At 42.9% G+C, this 24556-nt stretch overlaps 1 protein-coding gene and 1 long non-coding RNA gene across 5 annotated transcripts in view; one reads left to right on the top strand and one right to left on the bottom strand.

Moving 5' to 3' along the window:
- Positions 1 to 24556, top strand: part of LOC146776235 (uncharacterized) — a 616314-nt gene that overhangs the window by 362479 nt on the left and 229279 nt on the right. For all 4 annotated transcript variants that reach the window (XR_014972000.1, XR_014971997.1, XR_014971999.1 and 1 more), the window contains exon 3: positions 16357 to 16451. This is a non-coding gene — a long non-coding RNA (uncharacterized LOC146776235). The remainder of the gene's footprint in view (positions 1 to 16356; positions 16452 to 24556) is intronic.
- Positions 1 to 24556, bottom strand: part of LOC146776236 (5-hydroxytryptamine receptor 3A-like) — a 395550-nt gene that overhangs the window by 337839 nt on the left and 33155 nt on the right. The gene's annotated exons all lie outside the window — the stretch shown is intronic.

The raw sequence follows: 24556 nt of genomic DNA, 5'->3' as shown, positions 1-24556 counted from the left end.
AAACTAACACAGTGCACCGTCTGAGTTTACCTGTACAGCCCTCCCTTGGCTCATTGGGGCTGTGAATTGACATAATTAAACTAAACCATATGTTGATTTAATTATTCATTCATAGCAGCGTCGATCAGTGCGGTTGCACCGTAAGGCACAGTTTTGCTTCCGTAGTTTAGACAGTAAACGGGTTGGGTCGATTACAGAAACCTATGTGGTTCTTAATGGCATGTGGTAGGAAAACCATTGTGTGAAAAGAAGAACAAGGGCAAACAAACATCTAAATGCAAAACAAACTATGTACAAATAGCAAACATAATAGGGCAGTTACCCCCTCATTTGAGGCGTATATACAAAAAAACGTTAACTGTGTTTGATCTTTGTAGGATAGTTCATTTCTGTTGCCCTAGAGCTTCAAGAGGAGATGATATATTATTATTTTAAGTAGTGATTGGCTGACCCTAATGTCCAGGGGAAGAGAGTTCCAGTGGGACGGCTCTAGAAGGATGAAGGACTGGAACATGCACAGTGAGTTAGCTGAAGTTAAGAAGTGCTGATTGGCTACTCTTAAATTGTGGCTTGTGTGAGGCGCTTCATTGACTCTCCGGTGGTGGCAAGTAGCGTCAGGGATAGATCTGTGACTGACCATGCTTTAAGCTACCATGAGGTTAAATAAATGTACATATGCATAGTTCATGTATATTCAATGCCTTTACTCCTGCTTTTGAAAGAACCTCTGGGCTCAGGAGTAGGTCACAAGTAATGGTTAGTTCATACCACAACATATCTGTGCGTGCATCATGTTTAAATCATCTTTGTCATTTGACTAGTATATTATAAGCATCAAATATCAGCCATAACTGAATACTCGGGGGTTCGATATTCTATGTGTAATAACCTTTATATTAACCAAGAAAATACAGTTCGTTTGAGATGTACACAATTTACTGGCAGCTAGAATGGATGAGGGAAATTCATGTATCTTTTAATATATCACTGTAAAATGAACATGACGTGGATGCAGGAATAGTCCTTTATGTTTGACATCCCCTTTTGCAACCACCTTCATTCTGTATCCTCTTTAGGAGGGTCCTGTGGTGACCACTGTGGTACAGGTTTTGAGCTGGATGAGGAGAAAACATCTTCATCATCCTTTTATTGAAACTGCCAATCTTACTGGGTTAATGCATGATGTGCTGTCGGAACAAGACTTGCAGTCTAGTTTATTCCATTATAAAATATGACAACAATTCTCAGAATTCAAAGAAAACAAGCATTGGCATAGCCAATAGGTCTCGCCTTTGGGTCCTTATAAGTGATTAGCCATGCAACAGTTGCATAACTAAATACTTATAAGGTCCCAAAAGCGAGACCTATTGGCTATGCAAAGCAGCCGGGCGGCCGCGAAAGTGAAAGTGATCGCGATCACGATCAAACATCAAAGCAGTGAAAGTAATCGCGGTAAAGAGCAAAGCGCGCGCCCGCTCCCATGCACTGTAGCTCTAGGCTGGCCTGGTAGCACTTTTTGGAGCCCTCTCAATAAGTCTCGCCAGACCAGCGCATGCGCTGGGTCAGTCGAGACCTAAAAACCCAGACTGGAGCAGCACCTCACATGTGGATATGGAAGGATTGGAAACAATGCTTTTAACTCCGTCATTGCTTTGGCATGTTGTGCCTCAGCTGCAGGACCTGAAGACCATAATGTGAGAACAACCTTTTTCGACCTATACAGAGTTGCAACATCTTGCAGGTATTCCATACCTTTACTATCCACAAGATTATTGTTGAATTGGAAGATCTAAAACGTGGTCACAGCACTCTCCGGCTCTAGTCAAGGTGAGTAAGCCTCACACTGGATAACCCACTCATACGAATGGATATCTAACTCCAAGCGTCATTCGTCATCCTCCTGAGTGAACACTTGCTTCCCCTAAAGAGGAATCCTTGATGTTGCAATTACTCTTTCTCTTCAGAAAAGAACAGTTAAAGGGACTCGTGAGTCCTACTGGTGTTCAGACTTGAACAGGTCGCATACTGTACAAACCTCGACTTCCTATCCATCTAAAAACAGGTCCCCGGCGGAGAAACCTTTATTCAGGGACAAGCAAGCTCTGCATGTTTCAATAACTCTAGGTTTTATCTTAACCTAGAAGGGCAAAATATTTAAACTTCAATAACTCTGCTGTGATAGACTACATGGCCTCATGTGTTTGTAATATATGTATGTAAAGGTATTTGTATATCACAAACCCAACTGAATGTGAATCAACAGAGAGCAAAGGACTTAAGCCATGGGGTTGGATCCAAGGTTGTTACAGAGCGGCAGGTAACAGGTGAGGTCTTACAGTTGTAAGAGAGTAATACTCCCTAAATAGAATAGGATTCAGCAGCTTTCTGAACTGCACGAAGAGGAGGGGCAGTTCTGACGTTGGCAGGGGTAAGCAACAATTGAAAGGGAACCCTGCCTGCAGGGGCCCTCGCAGACTCGAAAAGGAATGAAATGCTGGTACTACATATCTCTTATGTTCCTCCCCAAAATGTTTAAAACATGGGCAAAGTGGGCAATTGGCTACCCCCCCACCCCCCCCCAATAAAGGTTTTGGATCAGTCCGAATTCTTGTGATAACTCTCAACCTCATCTCTCTTTACCTCAACTCTATCTTTCTGTACCTCAACTACCTCGAATTCTCTCTCAACCTTCTCTGTAACTCACCTATCTCTCTATCTCACATCTCTAGCTACATCATCTCTCTTTAGCTCACCTCTGTCACAGGACCTAATCTCTCAATTTACCTCAATGTTCATTCACCGCTGCACCGTACGTCTCCACCCTTATATTATTCCTACTATCTCCAGTACCTCATCATCTTGCTCTGTTGTACTCATTTCTCAGGCATTCTTTCTTTCTTTCTTTCTTTCTTTCTTTCTTTCTTTCTTTCTTTCTTTCTTTCTTTCTTTCTTTCTTTCTTTCTTTCTTTCTTTCTTTCTTTCATCTCTATATCTTTCTCTCTGCCTTACTACTCTTCTAACATAATCTATATATTATACCACATCTCATGTTGCCCATCTGCCTCACTGCATTCTCTGTACTTCTGTCATTACCTCAACTCTCTGTCTACCTCTACCTCGTTTTGTCTCTAACTTTCTACCTCACCTCTCTTTTTTAACTTGCCTGCCTCAATCTCGACCTAACCCTTCTATGTGTCCCACTCTTCTACCTATCAATAACAAAAACTCTACCCTGCTCTCTCTGCACTTCACTAAAACCTTCCCTATCTCTCTTCCTCTCTTTCTCTACCTGCCTATTCCTTTTTGCACCTCTCAGTATCTTTTCTTTGTGGCTGTCTAATCTTTTTATTTGAACCTTGTGTCTCTCCTTACCTCACTTATCTCTCTACCTCATTGCTAACTCCCCCTATTTGACCTCTCTTTTTATAACCTTCTGTTTATCTCTCTGTTCTTCTCATGTCTCACACCCCACCATTTCCCTCAACCATCAGAGTCAGAGGTCACTGTCTATCCAGAGAAATATACACAGCGACAGAAGAGAGAAAGAGGAAGGCTGGGAAACGAATTAAGGAGAGCATTTTCTCTGATCTGTGCTTTGGTGTTCACTGTTATAGCAAGAAAGCCAGGTGTGAAGGGGGAGTTGTCATGATAAATACCTGGAATAAAACACTATGTGCATATGTTACGTTTTAAAATTATTCACAAATGCACTTAAAATCCACCAGGACACCCTTACTTTGTGCATAAATAGAAATGGCATTATTAATGCTTGCTCAATCTTTCCATCAAAATCAGACCCAAGTCTGCCAAAATGGGGTGACACAGTTGTGTTGCTTAGTAGTATTTGTCTGTGGCCCCTGCTTATGATATTCCTCACCCCCACCTTTGGCATACAACATGGTAGACAGAGTGTGGCTCTCTATTTACCAAGCAATGTGTATACTGCCTCTTTTTACTAGATCAGAATTGTACAGAGTGTACCACAGGAGAGTGCATTTAGAACAGGGTGGACCAGCATTGGTGTATTAGGACCTTCTGCTGGCTGGACAAATACTTACAATGTAATTGAGCTCTATTTAGACCCATTGGGTGTACTTTAATCTTATGTGGTTATTCTGGAAATCTGGCATGGATCTGGCCTTCCTGGACATATCTTTGACGAAACCGATATAGAACTGTATGTTGAAGGCAGGTGATGCCTCTGGGATAAGTCATTGGAATGTGCAAGAAGACAGGAAAAAGACTAGGGGAGGCTGGTTCTATTACTACAGTTAGCATGTGTGGATAAAGATGCCCATAGCATGGGACTGTCCAATGTAGATCCAGGAGAACTAGAACCAAGCCCGATTTTTAAATGTTCATATTAGTTGAGTTTGTTCTTAAACATAGGCAGTGTTTGTCATGAAAAATTCACATTGATCTAGCCCTTTAAGACCTATTTTGGACATCTTTGCTATAGCAGGGTATAGCATTCTAGACATGCAAATTAGGCAAGTCAAGGTGTTTCTCCTAAATGTGCAAGAGGCAGGACAGACAGCTTGATGTCCATCTGCAAATTTAAACTTGGTCTTCCCGATATTGCATGAGAACATTTTAATTTTATCTGATAAATGGTGCTAAAGATTAGTTTTAGTGGGCGCATACAGAAGAGTAATGCTTCACTATGGATTTTGTGGAGGGTATGCCCCCAATCTTTTGCTTTAAAATAGGCTCAATGAATGTTCAGACAACTTTGACTTTCCATAACATAGGAGTATAGTCAGAGAAGGCCTGACTTCTGGGTTTCCCTTTTTTGCACATGTTTGACTCCAGTCTGGTGATGTCATAGCTCCTGATATTTATTATTTTCTAAGTATAGCTCCTGGTAAGGGGCTGTCTACCTGAGGCTGTACGTTTTCAGGTCAGGTAGTAGGGGCATGACTTTCCAAGGTCTTGTAGGGGGCGGAAAGCAAACACAAGGAGATGATGGACGGAGCGCTGAAACTTTTCAGACACACCCCCAGTGACAGATCTGGGTTGTAGGGGGTGAGCCAATGTAGTTCAGCATTGGGGTGATGTGAATGATTTCCTTAAAACCTTGATGAGGTATATTATAGTGTGTAGGATGCCTTTGAAGGCAGCCAGAGTAGTGTTCGGGAAGTCCGCTGCCAGCCCCATGCCTGCTCAAGGAAAGCAAAAGGAGATCCTGAAGTTCTACCTGGTAAGCTTACTTGATTACTCACCTCAGTGAAGAACTGGCCTTTGCTCAGATAGCGCCCTGGACAGAACTACATTCCGCCCAATCCTACTTGTCCTGTTTCATTGTCTGCGTGTTGAAGATTTGGGAGGAGTTAGTTGAAGCAGAGGGTGTAAGATTAAGAAGCTCCATGAAAAGAAAATCAGAGAAGACATGGATGCCAGCAGCCCTTAGCAGCAGTGTTTAAACACACTTTTCTTTGGGCCCAGGTCGAAGGGAGGCTGCTGCAGGAGGTTCCTGTTCCCCTCTGGAGGTAGGCGCCCTGGGCATGGGCCCAGCTCGCACATGCCAAAGGCCGGCCCTGTGGCTCAGAGGACAGCACTCTGAACACTCTGAACAAGCAATATATTCCTGTGAAATCTCTGCATTAGTCTTTTCACAGGTACAAATGTGATAAATGTTCCCCTGAGCTCATCTCCAGCTCTGTGGCCGCTCTCAAATGCCCACTGTCCAAACGTCTGCTTCACCCGACTGAGGATGAACGCACCCAACTTTGCATTAGGCCTTCTCTCACGACAGGCACCGAGCACATTCCCACTTTAAACACGTCATAAAACATCCTACATGTAGGCAGTCCACCTGATAAAACCAGATTGATCTGTATACGGCCATACTTCCAAGGGGAATATACTCACAGGGTCCTTGATACAAAGTCATGCAACTACTGCCATTAGACTCTTCTTGTGCACATATCCCCCGGGTCTACAGTGAAAATAATGCTACGCTTCCAAACACAAAAAGAACTATTGATGGACAGAATGCAGAACAATGTCATACATTCACCCCAGTACAGAGATCTGGGCCTAAATCCATCGTTTTTTTGCTCACCATGCCATTTCAGTTTGGACCCAGCCATATGCAAATCAGTCTTGACCCTGTGCCCAGATGTGGGTCCTGGGCTCACTGTGCCACAGGAATCAAGCTATCCTGGCTGAAGAGGGGTGAAACCCCGAAACCGGTCCTAGGATGCTTGTTTCCGGTCCAGGGAGGACCTGACTTGGCAGTTCGGGCTGGACTGTTCCCATGAGGCACAGGGTCAAGACTGATTTGCATATGGCCAGGTCTAAACTGGGGTGGCATGGTGAGCAAAAGAATGTTGGATTTAACCCAGATCTCTTGACTGGGGGTGAATGTTTTGATTTGTTCTGCATTCTGTCCATCAATTGTGTGTCTTTTGTTTTCTCTCCCTAAGTACGCGAGGTATGCCCAGACGTGGGTCCTTTGCTCACTGTGCCACTGGAATCAAGCTATCCTGGCTGAAGAGGGGTGAAACCCCGAAACCGGTCCTAGGATGCTTGTTTCTGGTCCAGGGAGGACCTGGCTTGGCAGTTCAGGCTGGACTGTTCCCATGAGGCACAGGGTCAAGACTGATTTGCATGTGGCCAGGTCTAAACTGGGGTGGCATGGTGAGCAAAAGAATGATGGATTTAACCCAGATCTCTTGACTGAGGGTGAATGTTTTGATTTGCTCTGCATTCCATCCATCAATTGTGTGTCTTTTGCTTACACTTCCAAACAGGCAGACAACCTTGCTCTGCAGGATAAAAATGCTTTCTTTCAAACGTATGAGGCATCTTAAAAAAACACAATGACTAATTCATCTGATTGTGAAAAGTTTATTTGCTGTTTATACCTTGTATGTCACGCGGGTCTTAAAGCATTTAGTACCAAGTTCCAGTAGTGTCCACTTCAATGGTGCTCATTCCATCAGCCATAAAACAATGATTTGAGCCGGGGTTTTATATTAACCTCTGCCATGGATGCATCAGCCCGCTGAGCTGTCTTATTTTATGAGCCCTGGACCATGGATATTATTTTAATTTCGATTTAACAAAATAACAACAAAAGCTTCAAACCTTTCAGTCTGAAAGACCAAGTTTGCTGACCAATAGCATTCCCTTGGTTAATAATAATGATAAGATTAGTTTCACAATTGCATTCAGTTCAGTACAAGGGTGGGGCTGACTTTCCTGAGAGTGGTTGACTTGGAAGCCTCAGCTGATTGGCAGGAAACAGAAGAGGAAACAGAGGAAGAGATAATGAAAGGAGTCGTGCCGACAGATATTTTTCAGCTTTGGTAATATTCTGCCTTGTGATTGAATTACATTGCTCAATACATGTTTTAAGCTTGTTGCAGAGTCCAGTGGCAGCCTTTAATTTGCCTTATTAAGTAAGAAATGTTGGTTTCAGAAGTAACTTTTTTATATAAGAATTCATGTTACCTTAGTGGCAGGCAGCCGTGTTGCTAAATGTTGTGGCATGGTCTGAATGATACGGCAACCAGTCAGAAGCAACACACAAACTAACACCACCATTACTAGTTGAATGTAAAATGGGTGCAGTAATATTGTACCAGGTATGTTTTTTATATTATTTGTCAAATCCGCGTGCAGATCCGAGAATTTCAAGGTTCAATAACACACCCAGGGGCATAGCAACAAGGGGTGGCGATAATATTATTGCATTATCAACAAGGACACGCTAGCGCGTGTTTCCTTGCAATAGCGCCCCTTGTCAGCACGCCTCCCAACGCATCCCTAATGAGATGCAAAGGAGGTGTGCCTGACAAGACTCCCTTGGGAAAATAACTCTAACCCTGCTTTGTCATATTGACAACGAGGGATTAGCGATATTTAAAATCACGTTAAGTATGCCTTAACGCAGGAATTTAACGTCTGTTAAATTCCTGACTAAGGCATACCTAACATGGGTGGTGGATTGTGTGGCTAAGACCACAAGCCCTATCATCTAGGATATCGCCGTTTTCCACCATTGAAAATGGCAATATCCCCACGATCTCTGGAACTTTTATCGCCTCGGCGATGCACGTTGTTGATAACACGCTAACCGGGCGATACATTCCAGAGATAGCCGACGATAAATATGCAAGTGCTAAGCACGCTTTGCGATATTTATCGCCGGACCTTGATAATATGCCCCCCAGACTCACTGGACCCTGGTAGTGCGCCCAGCATTCGCAGGTGGCATTTATGCCCATAATACTGCACGTGTGAATACAATTTGGTGCCAGAAAATTACATAAGCAGGAAACAATTACTTTTTAGTAACACTTACTCCAACAATAAACAACATAAATGGCCCAATTCGATTCAAAACATAATCATTGTAGGCTTCCTGGTAGTAAAACTGAGTCTTCAGGTTCTTTGTGTTTAGCTATAATGGTTATTTTGGTGCATTGATTTCTTTTTTTGTCTGTGTGGAACATCAGTAAATTTGTGTGTCATGAAAATGTCATAATATGGCACTGTTAAAAAGTTATATTTAGTGTGAAATGTTCTTGTAAATTCCAATATTTACTGTCTTCTCTGGGCCTGGGCTGGGGGTATCCCGTGGAGGTATTTCTTCATACCTTACTTATTACCGTGCAATTTGTAATTGACTTGTTTTTTGCACATGCAATTTTACTGTGTGCAGTCTAGCACCAGGTGTTTATGCAAGGTATCTGGTAATACTGTGTAAAATCACACATGGAAGCAAGTGTCAACAGACTGAGCAGAATCAACACACGAAGACATACTGTTAGAACTGGGGGTCTCTATTTGGCAGAGGTATGTATCTTTGTCCAAATAGGGACCCTTGATTCTAGTCAAGGTAAGGGGCTACACTTCTAAAATAACCCCTGCTCACCCCCTTGGTAGCTTGGCACGGGCAGACAGGCTTATCTCAGAGGCAGTGTGTAAAGCATTTGCGAACACATACAGTAATACAGTGAAAACACTACAAATGGACACCACACCAGTTCAGAAAAATAAGTCATCTTTACTAGACTTAAAACAAGACCAAACTACAAAAATCCACAATACTGTAATCAAAAATAGACTTTAAAATAGTAGAAATAGCTTAGTTCAATGTAGATGGTAAATGCAACACTTTACTTCTCAAAGTACCTTAGATGCATCACACGAAACAAACAAAAGCGTCGCAGGGAAGTTGATGCGCCGTTCCTTACACTCAGGGGAGGGGATGCGTTGGTTCCTTACTGCTGTGCAGGGGAGGTGATGCGTCGCTTCCTTACTGTGTGGGGAGTTGATGCGTCGTTTCTTACTGCGGCCAGGTGACGATGCAACAAGATGGCTCCTCGATGAGACGGGACGATCCGGTGAGATGCGAGAAAATGGCATCTTGATGCGATGCGACAACGTTGGATGCGATGTGTGTGGCAAACTCGGTAACTTCTGAGCCACGACAGGCCCTGCGACACGCTTCTCCGGTGATGCAATGCGCTTCATCGATGATGCGACGGCGAACAGCTGCGGCGGCGGCATGCTTATTTGGCGATGCAACTGCTGCGGCGTTGACATGCTTCTCCTCGTTGTGTCGCGATTCCAGCTCCCAGTGACACGCAGTCTTCTCAGAGGGCCCAAACAACAGTAGGCACCTCTCTGCAACTAGAATTCCCAGCAAGGAAATTCAGGGGGAGCTGGTGGTGAAGTCTTGTATCCCTGAGACTTCAGGCGAGGCAAGCACAATTCAAGCCCTTGGAGATTTTTCTTCAAGTTGCAAAAGTACACACAAAGTTCCTTTTCTCCTTTCCTTGGCAATAAAGTAACCACTGCAGGCCAACCCCAACAGCACAGCACAGGGGCAGTCTCCTCCTTCTGTTTCCTTGGTTCTTCACCTTGGCAAAGGGTAATCTTTATTCCCAGAAGTGATCTAAAGTTCTGGGGACTGGGTCCCCCTTTTTATACACACAAATCCTTTGTCTCTGAAGGCAGAGAGTGTCTGTAACTAGTTTAAACCAGTTCTGGGTGCATTCTGCCAGTGCACAACTTCTTCCTTTGTCAGTGTGGGCCAGGGTCATCAGACGGACCACAGGAGGTGTAGCCAGCATTGTGGAAGGCAGTCACAGCCCTATTCAGGTCCAGGTGCTAGTCCTCCCACCACTTCCTATGCAGATAAATCTATTCAGCCTGGTGCTGACTCACCTTGCCTCCTGGAGCCACCCCAGCCCCTGTCACTCACAAACCAGACATGAAATACACAAACCTAGCAGAGACAGGCTGGATGGTTAGGCAAGAAAATACCTACTTTCAAAAAGTGGTATTTTCAAACACAGAATGTTAAAACCAACTTCACTAAAAGATGTATTTTATCGTTCAGGCATACTAAATTAGTTTTTCTAACATGTTCCCTGGGTCTGTTAGGATTATACGATGTTATAATCAAACTGCCCATTCTGGCCTATGGGAACAGGTAGCCTTGCAATAGTGAAAAACGAAATTGGATGTAATTCCCTATCAGGACATGCCACACACATCAGGGCATGTCCTACCTTTCACATACAATGCACCCTGCCCTTGGGCCTACCTTAGGGGTGGCTAACATGTAGAAAGGGGAAGGTTTAGGGACTGGTAAGTGGTTGCACTTACCAAGTCAACATGGCAGTACTGGACTGCACACAGGCTCTGCAATGGCAGGCCTGAGACATACTTTACAAGCTGCTTATGTGGGTGGCACAAACAGTGCTGCAAGCCCACCAGCAGTATTTGATTTACTGGCCCTGGGCACACATGTTGCACTGGACTAGGGTCTGACAAGTAAATCAAATAAGCCAATCATGGAGTCACCAATCCATTACATCAATTTAACATAGGGTGCACTCGCACTGTGGAACTGAATAGCAGTGGCACAGTGCCCAAAGCATCTAGACCAGCAAAACATATAGCAAAAACATTGGAGGCAACAGCAAAATTGGAAGGGAGACCCACGCCAATGGTGCCAGGTCTAGCACATATGTTAGTTCTGTTCCTCATGACTTGTAATCCAGGCCTGTGTGTGAAATTTCCCTAACTTTTAACTAGTTTACAAGTCCATGTGTTTTCTTTCCTTGGTGAGATTAATTATTTTGTGATTGATCATAGAAGATTAGTAATGGAGTGTTTAATTTCAGGTGTGTATATTTATCATTATTCAGCATTAATCTCTGGACTTTGTTTCCTTGGAATTTTTTGGGTAAAATCGCAGAATTCTCTTTGTTTTCCCCTTTATCGATGTGTAGACCCCTACCTCTGTTTCCGTTCCCTTTCCTCAGTGTTTTCTTTTTAACTTTCATTAAACTTATTATTTCATTTTAACCTTCTAATATTTGGGTTTTTATTTCTTACTTTTAAATGGAGGTGACTCCTTTTCTCTTAACCTTTTCGTTTGCCTTTTTTTTATTTTTTAGAAAGTTATATTCCCCTTACCATCACCTATACCTTTAAACGTTTTACTTACTTGGACAGCTCCCGATTTTTTATTCCTTTATTTTCGATTCACCATTTTAACTACTTCCACAATTTTACATTGTATGATTACTAAAACGAGAATTACAAGTTAACGTGGTGCAGAGTATCCACGAAGGGCAATACTGAAACGAAAAATTCTAACGTCAAATGAAAGCTCCCGGGTATATCAGTTGCAGGGCTCACCATTGTTGGACAACGTCAATGCCAGATTCCACTAGGAGCTATATCATAGATTGAAAGATATGTAACCATGGCCCATGACCAGCAGCCATCGCCGATGGAGGTTTCAGCTCATGAAATTCACAGCGAAAGAAATGAACGAAGATAGTGCTTCATTGTTTCATATATGGTCGCAAAATAGTGGTCGCAATTTGTAACTGGTGTTTTTGCGACTAGTAAAGATTTTCAAGAATTGACCAATGTACTAATGTGTCGGTTCTTAAAAATCCCAAATATAGTAGATTGGAATTTGACCTACCTCGTGCATATTAATGAGGTAGGTCGCAAATTTAGATTCATTACAATTGGACCAGCTGGCCAACATGTCTGTGATTGCTGTTTAATGAAGCAAACTTTTTTTGCATGCAGTCTATTTTCCTTAAAGGAATCGGGACTGTGTTTAGAAAGAAAAATATATTTATTTGTTTTTTGTTTGTTTAAGAGAAGACAGTGGTCCAGTAAACTGCGTCTCCTCTTAAACAAACTTTTTTTTACATTCACAAAGGGGAACGTTCCTAAGTGGACCCCTTTCTTTTTGCAAAAGGGTTATCGCATTTCAGTCGCAAAATATTGATACATAGCATACCAACTCCTAAGGGAAGCCTAGAGCATGCCCCTTCCAGACACTGAATTGGTATCCATTGCTAAACACATTAAGTGATTCAGAAACACTTTTCGGTACCACTAAATGCATTTAATAATTAGGAAAAAGAGCTTTAGCATTTGCAAACCCTCTGATTTACAATTTCAGAGTGTTTCCAAAGCTTAAAACCGTTTCCTTTCTTTGTGACAAAATCATGCCTTTGTCTCTATTATCGTTCTTTTATTGCCAGTTTTCTACATCACATTCAACAGCAGAGATCCTACCTCGGTCATGGAAAAAATATGCCTCCCTGTTCTCTGGTGGTTCATCTAAAGAGAGCCTTTCTATCTGTCCCACCAAAGGAGTAGCAGAGATCTGAAATTCACACACCCACATCCTACCAACACAGTTAAAGAACCACCACTATCTAACTCGTATTTGGCTTAAAGAGAGTTTTGATCAATGTTTAAATTCAATTCTCGGCTGCTTGAGATGCAGTTTCCTGAAGCAATAGCAAAATCTAAGAGATTTGTTGCTGGCCAAACACCTAATGCATGCTTGTGATCCTCAGAGGTTTGTAATAGTAGAACATCTCTAAGAGGTCACTTTATTTGCATACAGAATGCCTAAGACACACTTACATCAATAGGAGAATCCTAAGCCAGAGGGAGAATGGTACTCAGTTCAAGTCTGCAGTTCACTTGCTCTGCAGATATCTTGGCTTTGTTCCATCAGGATAGCTTACACTCTGTGACCCCCAAGGTGCCGCGGGTATGTTCCCCTCGATCTAACTGAATTCTACTCTGGATTCACTTGCATTTACCAGGTGATGGCCCATGCATGATAGACATGTTGAAAGACACCTTTGCCATTTAAAAGGCATCATTTAATTTCTTTATGGCTACAGAATGTGTGACAAGGAAGTCTCATAAGAATTTTGTCAATGTACCACGACACGTTCAAATTTGTTAATATCGGAACCAGCAGGAAATTTGTTTATACTGATACATGTTTAGTGATGAATATCGTACACTTTAAGTGACAGTTCTGCACTCTAAGGCCTGAATTATAACTGTCTTGGTAAATAAGCCCCCCCCGGCACAATGGAGGGTCTTTTTCCTGCTGACCTGAAGTCCGGAATGTGTAGTTTGGTGGGAACATTTTCACTCGGGTCATAGTTTAAGGTCCTGCCTCTTGCTTAATCTGTCACACATAAGTAGAAAGAGGCGGAATGTTGAAAAAACTATATAGGTGGCTCGCCGGACCTCCTCTGTGCCCAGTCCTTGTACCCTATTGACTGCAGACTGCGAACCCCCGCTACGCATGACCTGTGACTCTGTATAGTAAAGGTTGGCTGCAAGGTCTGGATTTAGGCCAGGCCCTGTGGCCAACCCCACCAGAAGTGGTCATCACCTGCTGTGCTGGCCAGTGGCTGTGTACAGCAATGGTTAATGGAAGGGTATGCCCTGTGGCTAGCTGTGCTTTTAACCCACTGCTGGAGGCCGTGAAGGACTTAATTAGGACAAGCAAAGTTTTTGTTTGAGGTGGTGGTTCTAAAGGATTTTTTTGTTCTTTTGGATATGTTTTTATTTCTTGTGGCTGACATTGATCAGCATTACGTCTATCAATTGTTCTTTTTGCATTTATCACCCCAAGTGGGACGGGCATGCCCAGACATGGGTCCCGTGCTCATCCTGCCACTGGATTCAGGCTATCTTGGCGGATGATGGGTGATACTCCCAACCGGTCCTAGGATGCTTGTTTCTAGTCCAGGAAGGACCTGGCGTGGCAGTTAGGCTGAAATGTTCCCAGGGGGAGCAGGGCCAAGAATGATTTGAATATTCCAAACTAGAATGGCGTGGTGAGCAAAAAAAACGATGGGTTTCGGCCCAGATCGTCGACTGGTGGTGAGAGTTTGACATTGTTCAGCATTCCATCCATCAATTGTTCTATTTGCATTTGGGACCCCATAATATGGCCTGGCAGTCAAAGTGTGCTTTCTCTTACCCCTCATGCTGCAATGTTATATATATATTTTGTTTTTGGGTGTGGGTAGGGGGCCACACTCGAATTGTCTCATGCAGCAAGTCAATCAGAAAATAGTGGTCCGAGGCCTCTTATTGTGGATTGCAGACCAGAAATGGCTAATGGTAGCAAAATGCCTCCTCAACCAAAGGGTAGGCTTTATTTTTTTTGTTTTTAGTTCACTGAAGTATGTTGATCCTGCAGCTTTATGCACTTTTTATTTTACATTTTCTCAAAAGGGTGTTCAGTCCACAGCCAGACATGCAAATCTGGAACTGACAATGGGAGAAAAAGCTCCTTAGTCCACTTGCGTCTCTTTATTTTTTAATTGAATTTTCAACTCCTCCCTGGATTAGCAAATCTGTGGAGGATCAGCGGATTAATAGTCAATATCCTTAGAACGTTAACCCCCTTCAACTCTAACCCAAAACTATTATGAAATGCTAATTTCTCAAAAACTACTGAATAGATTTACACCAAACCAAGCAAGCAGCTCCTTGATTAAAGTGCTACTTATATGTCAAGTTTGTTTTTAATTTCATGCAGCTGTTTTTGAATCCAGGAGAGCAAAAAATCATGTTGGAGTTAAAATGGAAAATGCAACTTTTTTGATACCCCGTATTTATTCCCACTTAATACCGTTGAGAGATCTGCACAAAATTTGTCATGCCGAACCCACATCAGATGAATTTGTTTGGGGAAAGTTTCTTGTAAATTCATTTAAAAAAAGAAAAAGAAAAAAAGCTTTGACCTTCAGTTTAAGTATGGAATGAGGGTCACCTGGTATCTGTGCAAAGGTGACGGAGGTCTATGTAAGATCTGGTTTTAATTAATGAATGCTATGTGAGATTCATTGAAATCAAAGTAGCAACAGAATTCCGTGACAGAGAAGTAATCTAAGTATTCTGTATATGGGAATTTGTGGCACGCAATTTTAAAATTATACAGTGCAGAAGAAATAGTTCAATCTATAAACAATTCACCAAGTTTACAAAGAAAAGTGAAAAATTGTAGTCTAAGTTTGATTGTAATGATGATATATCTTATTATTCTTTCAATTACTGACTGGTGCCAGCTTCTCCTACCTTTAAAGTGGGGAAATGCAATTTTATTTAATGTTTGTCAACCATGATATCATGAAATTCTACCTTAAGTTATCCTGGGGATGTTTGCCATTGGAAGTATATTTGGGACATTGGCACATGAGAATAATGTTCCAGAAGCAGAAAAGTCTTTACATTTTGTTCAGGATCTCAACTGTCTTCTAGTTGGTTGACCTTTTAGGCAATTTCCATCTACCTAAGATGTTAATGGATACGAACATTATAAATTTAAAATTGACAATGGATTTTTGTAATCTACTCATAAGTTACACGTAAGATGTTTTGAAAATATGTTAAATGTTGCTTGAATCTTAACATGTATATATTTTATGAATCTGTATTAAAACAACAAACTATACCGCTATTTGTACATTAGGCCCATAGATCATTATTTTTTAATTCTCTTGCTGACAAATATGCCTCTTTATTCCGCTTGCCGTCGCCCCGCATGTTGTTACAACACGGTCATTACAACGACCTTGTTGTAACAACGCATACCATTACCCCGCAAGTCGTAACAACGACTTGCTGAGGGGGGCGCTGGATGTTGAAATGGTATAATTTACTATTCCAACTCCAGTCTGTGTGGACAGTAGGTAAGGTGTTGGATTTTAAATCCAACACCTTCTCCCCCGTCCGCAAGTCGTTATAAAGCCTTGCAAGGTAATGGTATGCGTTGTTGCAAGCAGTCGTTGTAAGAACTGCGTTGTAACAACATGCGGGGTGACTGATGCGTAGCAAAGGGTGTTTACCCTTGCTCACTGATGTATCAACACAGTGATTATATTTTGCTTTCTCTCTAAAAATATTTATTAAAAACATTCTGCAGCATTTGCCAAATTTTAACATGTTTTAAAGTCTACGTTCTTTAATTGTCAAATGCAGAGCATGCTAATAGAAAAAAATTGTGTTACTGTCTTGTTCTCACCCTTTCCACTTTAGGAGGAGTTGTACAACTATATAGCAATTGAAAAATCAGCCTGCAAATATCACATTGATTCTATTGAGTTTACCACTACGTCACAAAGATGGTCTAAGTAAGTGAATGTAAAGTTAAGAACATGAAATATATAAATATATTAGAGACACTTCCATGTATCTCCTATTTATCTTAGATAAATGCTTTTTCTGTTCAAGGACATTATGCTTGTCCAACCTGCCCCATTGTTAGACCTGGCATCCTTGGCATAGTTTGCCCCTAATTTTTTGGCTTCAGACCTTTAGTTTTTATTGACTTTCATTTTGCTGGCCTTAGGTTTTGGCACACTTTACAACTGCTAGACAGTGCTAAAGTGCTTGTGCTCCCTCTTTAAAACATGTTAGATTGACTTATACCCAATTGGCATATTAAATGTACTTGTGAGACCCTAGTAAAGTGGTAATACCTGTGCCCAGGGCCTGTAAATTAAATGCTACTAGTGGGCCTGCAGCACTGATTGCACCACCCACATAAGTAGCACTGTTAACATGTCTCAGGCATTGCAACCTGATTGTGCAGTTTTTAAACTGCCATCTAGACCTGTCAAAGTAAACCATTTGACAGGCCCAAACCTTCCTTTTTTAATACATATGTCACCCCTAGGGTAGGCCCTGGACAGGCCAGAGGACAGGGTGAAAAGTATTTAAAATTTAGGGCATTTACTCTTAAGTTTTCCATGTCCTAGTGGTAAAAAAACTCTTACACTTGTGTTTTTCACTACTGTCAGGCTACCTCTCCCATAAGATAACATTGCAGTTACCTTATTACATTTTATAAGTGTAAATTACAAATGGGAACAAGTACCTGGCTCATGTTCGGTGTCTTTGGAATTGTAATGAAGAATCCTAACTTATGGTGAAGTCGGAATATAAATTACAATTTTTAAAATGCCACTTTTAGAAAGTTGGCATTTTCTCGCCATAGCCATTTGGTATCGGCAGTCTGTCTCTGGGTCACATGACTGGGTGTACCTGAGAGGTGGGCTTTGTGTATTCCTCCTAGACAGCCACACACAATGGGGAGCTTAGGTGTGACTAGGTGGGCCGTCACTGGCAGGATGGGCGAGAGGAGCTGGAAGCAACCCCACTTAAACTTGAATAGGTTGTGTCCTGTCTCCAGACAAAGGGCTGCATACCTCCTGTAGATATTCTGGAGCCAGGGACAGGAAGGCAGGGCACAAATGCACTTCAAAGGCATGCCTCTAGAAACGTCTCCACACTTCAGACGCACAACTGGGTAAATATACTGGATCTCAGACACCAACACTTCAGTACTCTTCTGGACCTGTGGATACTCTGCCAGGAAGAAGGACTGCTGTGCTGCTAAAAGGACTGTCACACTGTAGAACTGCTGCTCTGAAGGACCACTGCCCTGTTTTGCTGACTGCTGCCCTATTGCTTGATTGAGAAGAACTGGACATGCATCTCTTGAACCCAGATACTAGACACAAGACTTTGCATCGCAAGCCCCGTTGACGGGATCCTCGATGATGACGCAGGCCCTCATATCACAGCCTCGCCTCATCTTGAAACTGGCGCATCACTTTGGCTGCATGAAACATCTTCTATGTGGATCTTCACAGTCCTCCGCAAACCAGTATTTAAGGTACTCTGCTCAGCAGGCCTAACTGGTCTCTGCTCTGTGCCAAGTTACTAGTGGATTGAGCACAGGTTACTGATGCCTTACCCTGACAAGGATTGTGGTTGCTGTTTGACCAGGGCTCACACCAGAGGGGAACAAGCAACCCAATTTCTTACATCCATATTCTTTTGAGCTTTGAATCGTGGGTGAATTAAGGGTGCTATTTTCAAAACCCATGCTAGGGTTGTAGCTTCCTCTTCCTCCGGCCAGCTTGCTGTATCTTCCTTATCAATTATATTGCAGCACCATGCTGTGCTACATAACATGAAGGAAATCTGAAATGTTATGAAGCAAGGGACTTCATACCGCCTTTTGGTTTGTTGGGTGGGGGAGTGGTCACTATATCATGGTTGAGATATCGAGCTAGAGAAATTTTGAATCAACGATATTCGCTAGCACTATATTATTAACGTAAGTAAGTGTGAAGTTAAGAATAGTGAAAGTATACTTTATACATATTTACTTACCTTGGCAATAAACTTGTAGTCAATATAGGAGAGTGGATATTTTTGTAGGAAGGGATTAACGCCCTCAACATTGTGACAATCTAGCTACTTATTTTAAAAGCGGTTTCTAGGGATTTCGAGGGATTTTTCCATTCCATAAGAATTTTATTATTAAACCTTCCTCCCTTTAGAGAAATTTCATGCAGGAGGATTGGTATACAGGTAGCACACAATGATCATGTAGAAAAGGAAAGACAGAAGCTTTGCGCTTGATGTCATTAAGGTAACCGCATATCAGTATCCACTTTGGGGGTGAGTACTTGGCAGAGGGAGCCAATTTGTGAGAATGGGTCTAAGCAGCATGCAGGACTGGTCCAAAACTATTTGACTGTATGCAGACTTGGTGCCTTATGGATCTTGCCGGCAGGTATCTCGCTGCTTTCATTGCAGTATCTAATTAAACAGCGCTGCAGTTATAGGTGAAGAAATCTCTGTGGGCAATGTGGGAAAGGAAGCAGGAATATAGGGGGGCACCTTACATTTAAAAGAAGCAGCAATCACTTCGGGACAAACCCTGGCATTGAGAGTGAATCAATGTTTGGCCTGCAATGAAATGTCCTCAAATCTTATTAGACATCTCTAACAATAGCTAAAGTGCCAACCATCAGGTAGCACCAATCAGAAGGTAGCAGCGATGCACATAAAATAAAAAAATGTTATTGGCATATTCAGAATATTACTCCTTTTTCTATACTACATTTAGAACAAGACCTAAGCTCTTCCCCTTTTGCTGGTGTTACCCAATAAGATATTCTGTTGGGGAGATTCATAACAGGGAAGACGGCTGAGTTGTCAGACAAATCATATTACTGACCCTCTCAGCTGAGAAACATAATTTTAATACTTAACATCCTTGTCCAAAGAATAGAGAAAGGATTCATATCTTCACTGCAATAGGCAACGAAGATAAGCTACAGTGGTGGTTCCCTGTAGACTGCTGGTAGTCAAGAGATTGAAACAGAACTGTCCAAATATGGCGAAGATTGCTTTGTATCTTTCAGAAGCTGGAATCACTTCGAAACAGTGCATACATAACCCAAAGATAAGGGCTACATTCCCTGGACGCCACAGCCTCAGATGTCCATATGAAGAAGAATCCTCTTTTCGACATTCGAAGAGGTCACGTTGCCACTTAGCAGACATCTTGATCTCTTACAAGGTCCATGGGGGTGTACATTACATAAACAGACATATCATATCTGCGCCACCAAAAGCTAAAATCGCAATATATGCCTTGGAGTATGCAATAACATGGTGCACGAGGGCATGTAATTCTGCACACCCACGTACTACTTTGCACCTGAGTGGTAACTCGATTTGTGCAGCCACCACCTCCGATTGTTGACATTCTATTCAAATTCTTGGATTAGTTTCTCTACTAGCAATGGTGTCCATAGGATGGCATTACAAAAGTGTCAGGACTGTCCCGATAAGAGTATCATAAACCTAGATGTGAAGGTGAAAGTAACATGCAAGACATTGCCATGACTGCAAAAAATGAAGAATCAAATATCCACTTAGTCTGGGGAATTTATAGAATGAAATACCCCTTTCTGTACATTCTCTGGCTATTGCCAGGCATAGATGAGTTCCTGTATAAAGGCCACTGAATTCTAAGGTTTCCTGGGATATAATTAACATATTATGTGATGGTCGAATCATCACAATCCCAACCCTCTTTTAAATGAGTGGTCTTTTCAAACTTCTTATGATAGAGATACAACGGTTCCAAATCGTACAATAAATATGGAATCACTACTATTGAAAATCAACTCACAGATATGCAACTTGTTGTTGGTTGTAAAATCTATTTCAAACAGTTTAATGTTGGAGGGCACGGTCAAGCAGACCGCAAGATGGCCGCAGAACCTTGAGGCGCCGCTCGGCACCGGAGGCATTTTGTCGATATAACAGCGCTGGTCGTTGAAGATGTACCTGCTGTAACGTAACAGGTACGCGAACGCAGGGTGGCAAGATATTTGTTCTTTTTTGGCTACATCAAAGCCTTTTACTGTGTCGTTGTTCCCCCGCGTTGTGCACCTCAGAATCGGCAGTTGCAGCCACTATTTTCTCAGACACAGAGAATGTTGGATCCGGCTTTGTGTGCCAGGTCACGCTTAAACTACTACCTCCCATTGTCAATATGAAGCAGAGAAGCACTGGAAAAGTGTCTCAGTACCTTTTTCTGCCGCTTTTGCAGGTTACTAGATAAAACACTCAACAAAAAACGAGGGAGAGAGAGGTAGAGGCTAGGTTCATCCTCCTTGTAGATATGTCTTAAAAAAATTCGAGAGAATCCAAAAAAAAAACAGCCTCAGAAAAAAAGCAATAGCTCTCCACCGAGATAGTTAGTAGGAAAAGGTCGTTTTTCCTAGAGACCCCTAGCCCACTAGGGTTGCCCCTTGGTGGCATGCTTCATCATTGTGGTTTATCCTAATCCGCTGCGGATTGAGGCTTGCTGCAACCAAACGATTACGCGGGAGCACTTATCAGATGTAATGTATGATAAAGACAGTATTGGTGAAGGGAGTGGAAAAACAGTGCTGGTAGGTTTAAAAATACCTGACTAGTAGGTCTATTTTTTTATGGTGTCTTGAGTCAGTACATCCAGCCAGCCGAGTCTTCCACTGGCCTAACGCCAGATCTCCACAGTATGGGCTGTTGGGCCCAGGTACCGATCCCTCCTAACGTTTGAATAAAGGGCCCCTAAGTAACCTTCCCTTCCCATTTGATATTTATATAGGATATCTGCAGGGTCCGACGGGGGGCAATACAACCATTGGTTCACCACCACCAGCTGTGAGGCCCAATAATATAGACGCATGTCTGGGAGTGCTATACATCCGTCATACCATCCTCTGGTTAGTTTATGTAAGGCGATGCGAGGTGTTTTTCCATCCCATAGTAGAGTCCTGACCTCACTCTCAATAGTCCAAAAATATTCTTAAAATAAGATTTAGGGACCTTATTTGGGAAATTCTGAAGAATGTATAGGAATCGGGGGAGAGCCAACATCTTATGAAGGGCAGCTCGACCCAGCAAGGAGAGGGGCAATGTTCTCCAGTATTTGACATCATTACGTAGTCTGTCCAGAGGCACAGACAGATTTTGTTTGTAAAACAGATTGGGATCAGGGGTCACATAGATCCTAAGAAATCGGAATCCCTCCACGGCTATCTCCACTTCGCTTCCTAATGGGAGTTTAGGGATCGGTCCTTGAATAGCAAAAATCACTGATTTGGACCAGTTAATTGAGTATCCAGAATATTTACTGAAATTAGTGAACACATTTAAAATTCTATGCACTAACTTTGCTGATGATGCAAGACACAGCAGAATATCATCGGCATAGATGGATATTCTGTCTTCCTGCCCCTCTACCCGCTTCAACTCCCTCAGCAGTGGATCTCCTCTGACCCATGTTGCCAGGGCTCTAACATCAATGAGAAAATCAGTGGGGACAGGGGGCAACCCTATCTTGTGCCCCTCCTCAATGAAAATGCTCTGGACAGGCAATTGTTGCCCTTAACCTGGCCTTTGAGATCCGTAGAAAGTAATTTAACCCATCCCAGGAACTTTGGGCCAAACCCTAGGTGTCTCTGCACCTCAAATAGATATGGCCATTATGTTGAATCAAAAGCCATTCTGGCATCCAGGGACAACACAACTGCATCTTCCTCTATGACGTGTTCGCGGCCCAGGACACTGTGAAGACAAAGGATATTCAGCGCCGTGTTGGGGCCCGGCACAAAGTCAGACTGGTCTACATGAACCAGTGAAGTGATAACAGGGGTAAGGCGAAGAGCCAGGATTTTCGCGAGGATTTTCGCTTCAACATTAATAATGAAATCGGTCTGTAGGAACCGCAGCTATTGATGGGTTTCCCTGGTTTACGGATAACAACGATAGAGGACAATTTTTGGTCCTCTGGTAGGGTCCCCCTTTCATAACTTTTGTTGTGCATGTTTCTCAAATGGGGAATGACATGCAAAGCTGTTGATTTTAGGAATTCAGTGTGGATCCCATTAGGCCCCATTGCCTTCCCCGGCTGTATGCTATTTATGGCAGTGCCAATTTCATCGTCTGTGAGATCTTCCTCTAATGCGTCCCTATCCTCAGAGGACAGGGTAGGCATACGCATATTTGCCAGTAGTTGGCGAGAGTCCTCGGATGTGGTGCTGACCGAGAGTGAATAGATCCTCTCCAGGTGATTGGCGAAGGCATCCACAATTGATTGCGGGTCCAAGAGAGTCTGCGTGTTATTGATTTTTAATCTGGGGACCCAAAGTTCTGTTTGTTCCCTTTTTTCCAGCCATGCAAGCAACTTGCCCACTCTATCTCCCATTTCATAAAGCCTGTGATGTGTGGACAGTAACTTGGCTCCAGCCCGCTCCCGGGCTAGGGTTCTATATTCAAGTTGTTTAATGGTTAAGTGATGTTCCGTGGATTCGCTAGGTGACGTGAGTGTTCTGTTTTGAGATGCTGCAGCTCGCTTTCAAGCTGTTCAGTTTGCAGTTGCTGCTTTTTATTATATCCCACCTTGAGTGCTAATGCCTGTCCCTTCACCACTGTTTTAAAGGCCTCCCATATTATCTGCGCCCAGTCCACCGACCCGACATTTTCTTTGAAATAGTTCTCAGAGTGTGATATTAAACTCTCTTTTATATCTGGGACCTTGTGCAGCCAGGGATTAATAGCAGTTGTATTTCGTTGTCTCTGATTGTGATGCATGAGTTCCACCCATTCTGGGGAGTGATCAGAAATGCCACGTGGTAGACAACGTAGTTTCTGAAAAGTACCAATGTTTTCCGATTGGGTAAAAAAATTGTCAATGCGGGAGAGGCTTCTGTGGGCACCAGAGTAATAAGTGAAGTGAGTCAAGTCTGGATGGAAGTAACGCCATATGTCGATGACGCCCATGGCCATGATAAACTCTGACTTGTGTGTGTTGGAGCGTGTCTTGGGGGCATATTGGTTGTCTATCTACTTGGTCATTAAGGGTCATATTGAAGTCTCCCCCTAGAATTAGTGTACCCAATGGGAGGTCTAGCAAGATTTTTCCCAAGTTGGTCAACACCTCTTTCCCTAATGCTGGTGAGACGTATGTTGAAATAACATTAAGTGACCTTCCCTCCCAACTTGCCTCCAAAACCGCGACTCTACCTTGGGGATCTGCCCATGTGGGTATCGGAGAGAGTGCAAGACTTCGTTTTACCAATATACCTGTGCCTCTGGATCCCGAAGTGTATCCTGCATGGACAAGAAGTTTCTATCCCCATCGGCTCAGGACATTACACTTGTTCCCCACTAAGTGTGTTTCTTGTAACAAGACTAGATCAGGAGCGTGACGTTTAAGGTACTGCAGCACGATGCCCCTTTTTATTTTGTCCCCTATCCCATGGACATTCCATGTCAGGACAGAGAGTGATGTCTCTACAGAGTTTCCCGCCATTTCACCGTTAGGGGGGTATATATGAGCCCAGACAATACAGGGCAGCTATGACGCTAGCCGGCCCACCTCTTATGGTATTAGATATTGAGTGGCGTGTGGGAACACAAATCCTAGACAGCGACAGGAACCCATTCTGATCATGAATGAAGATATATATTGTGTGACTGATTCCAGTGATTCACACCGTGTGACTTGAGTAGAAAAAACATAATAAGACCCTCCCCAAACCTTCAGCTGCGCCTCCCTCCCTGCCCCCCGCCAGTGGATTTAAAATTACCAACTCCCCAACAAGGCAGAGTGCCTGTCCTCCCCCCCCCTCCCCCCCAATTTGCAGAGGTGCCTGGTACACAGCCTCTCACCCCCTACCCAGATCTGAACATTTCAATAGTCAAACTGCATGGTACGATTAGACCCCAGCCCAAAATGGATCTTTCGACAATCGCATTGTAGTTATGAATACCCCCCAGGTCTGGGAATATTATTTAAGTGTATTTTGACAAGACTCTCCCAGTGGAGACCCCTGTGCTATCCCTTATATTTACAGCTTGATACAACTAGAGCCAC

Source organism: Triturus cristatus, chromosome 12 (assembly GCF_964204655.1).
Source record: "Triturus cristatus chromosome 12, aTriCri1.1, whole genome shotgun sequence".
Taxonomy (NCBI): Eukaryota; Metazoa; Chordata; class Amphibia; order Caudata; family Salamandridae; genus Triturus; species Triturus cristatus.
The sequence above is the reverse complement of the archived record's forward strand: the minus strand, read 5'-3'. Positions and strand labels throughout refer to the sequence as shown.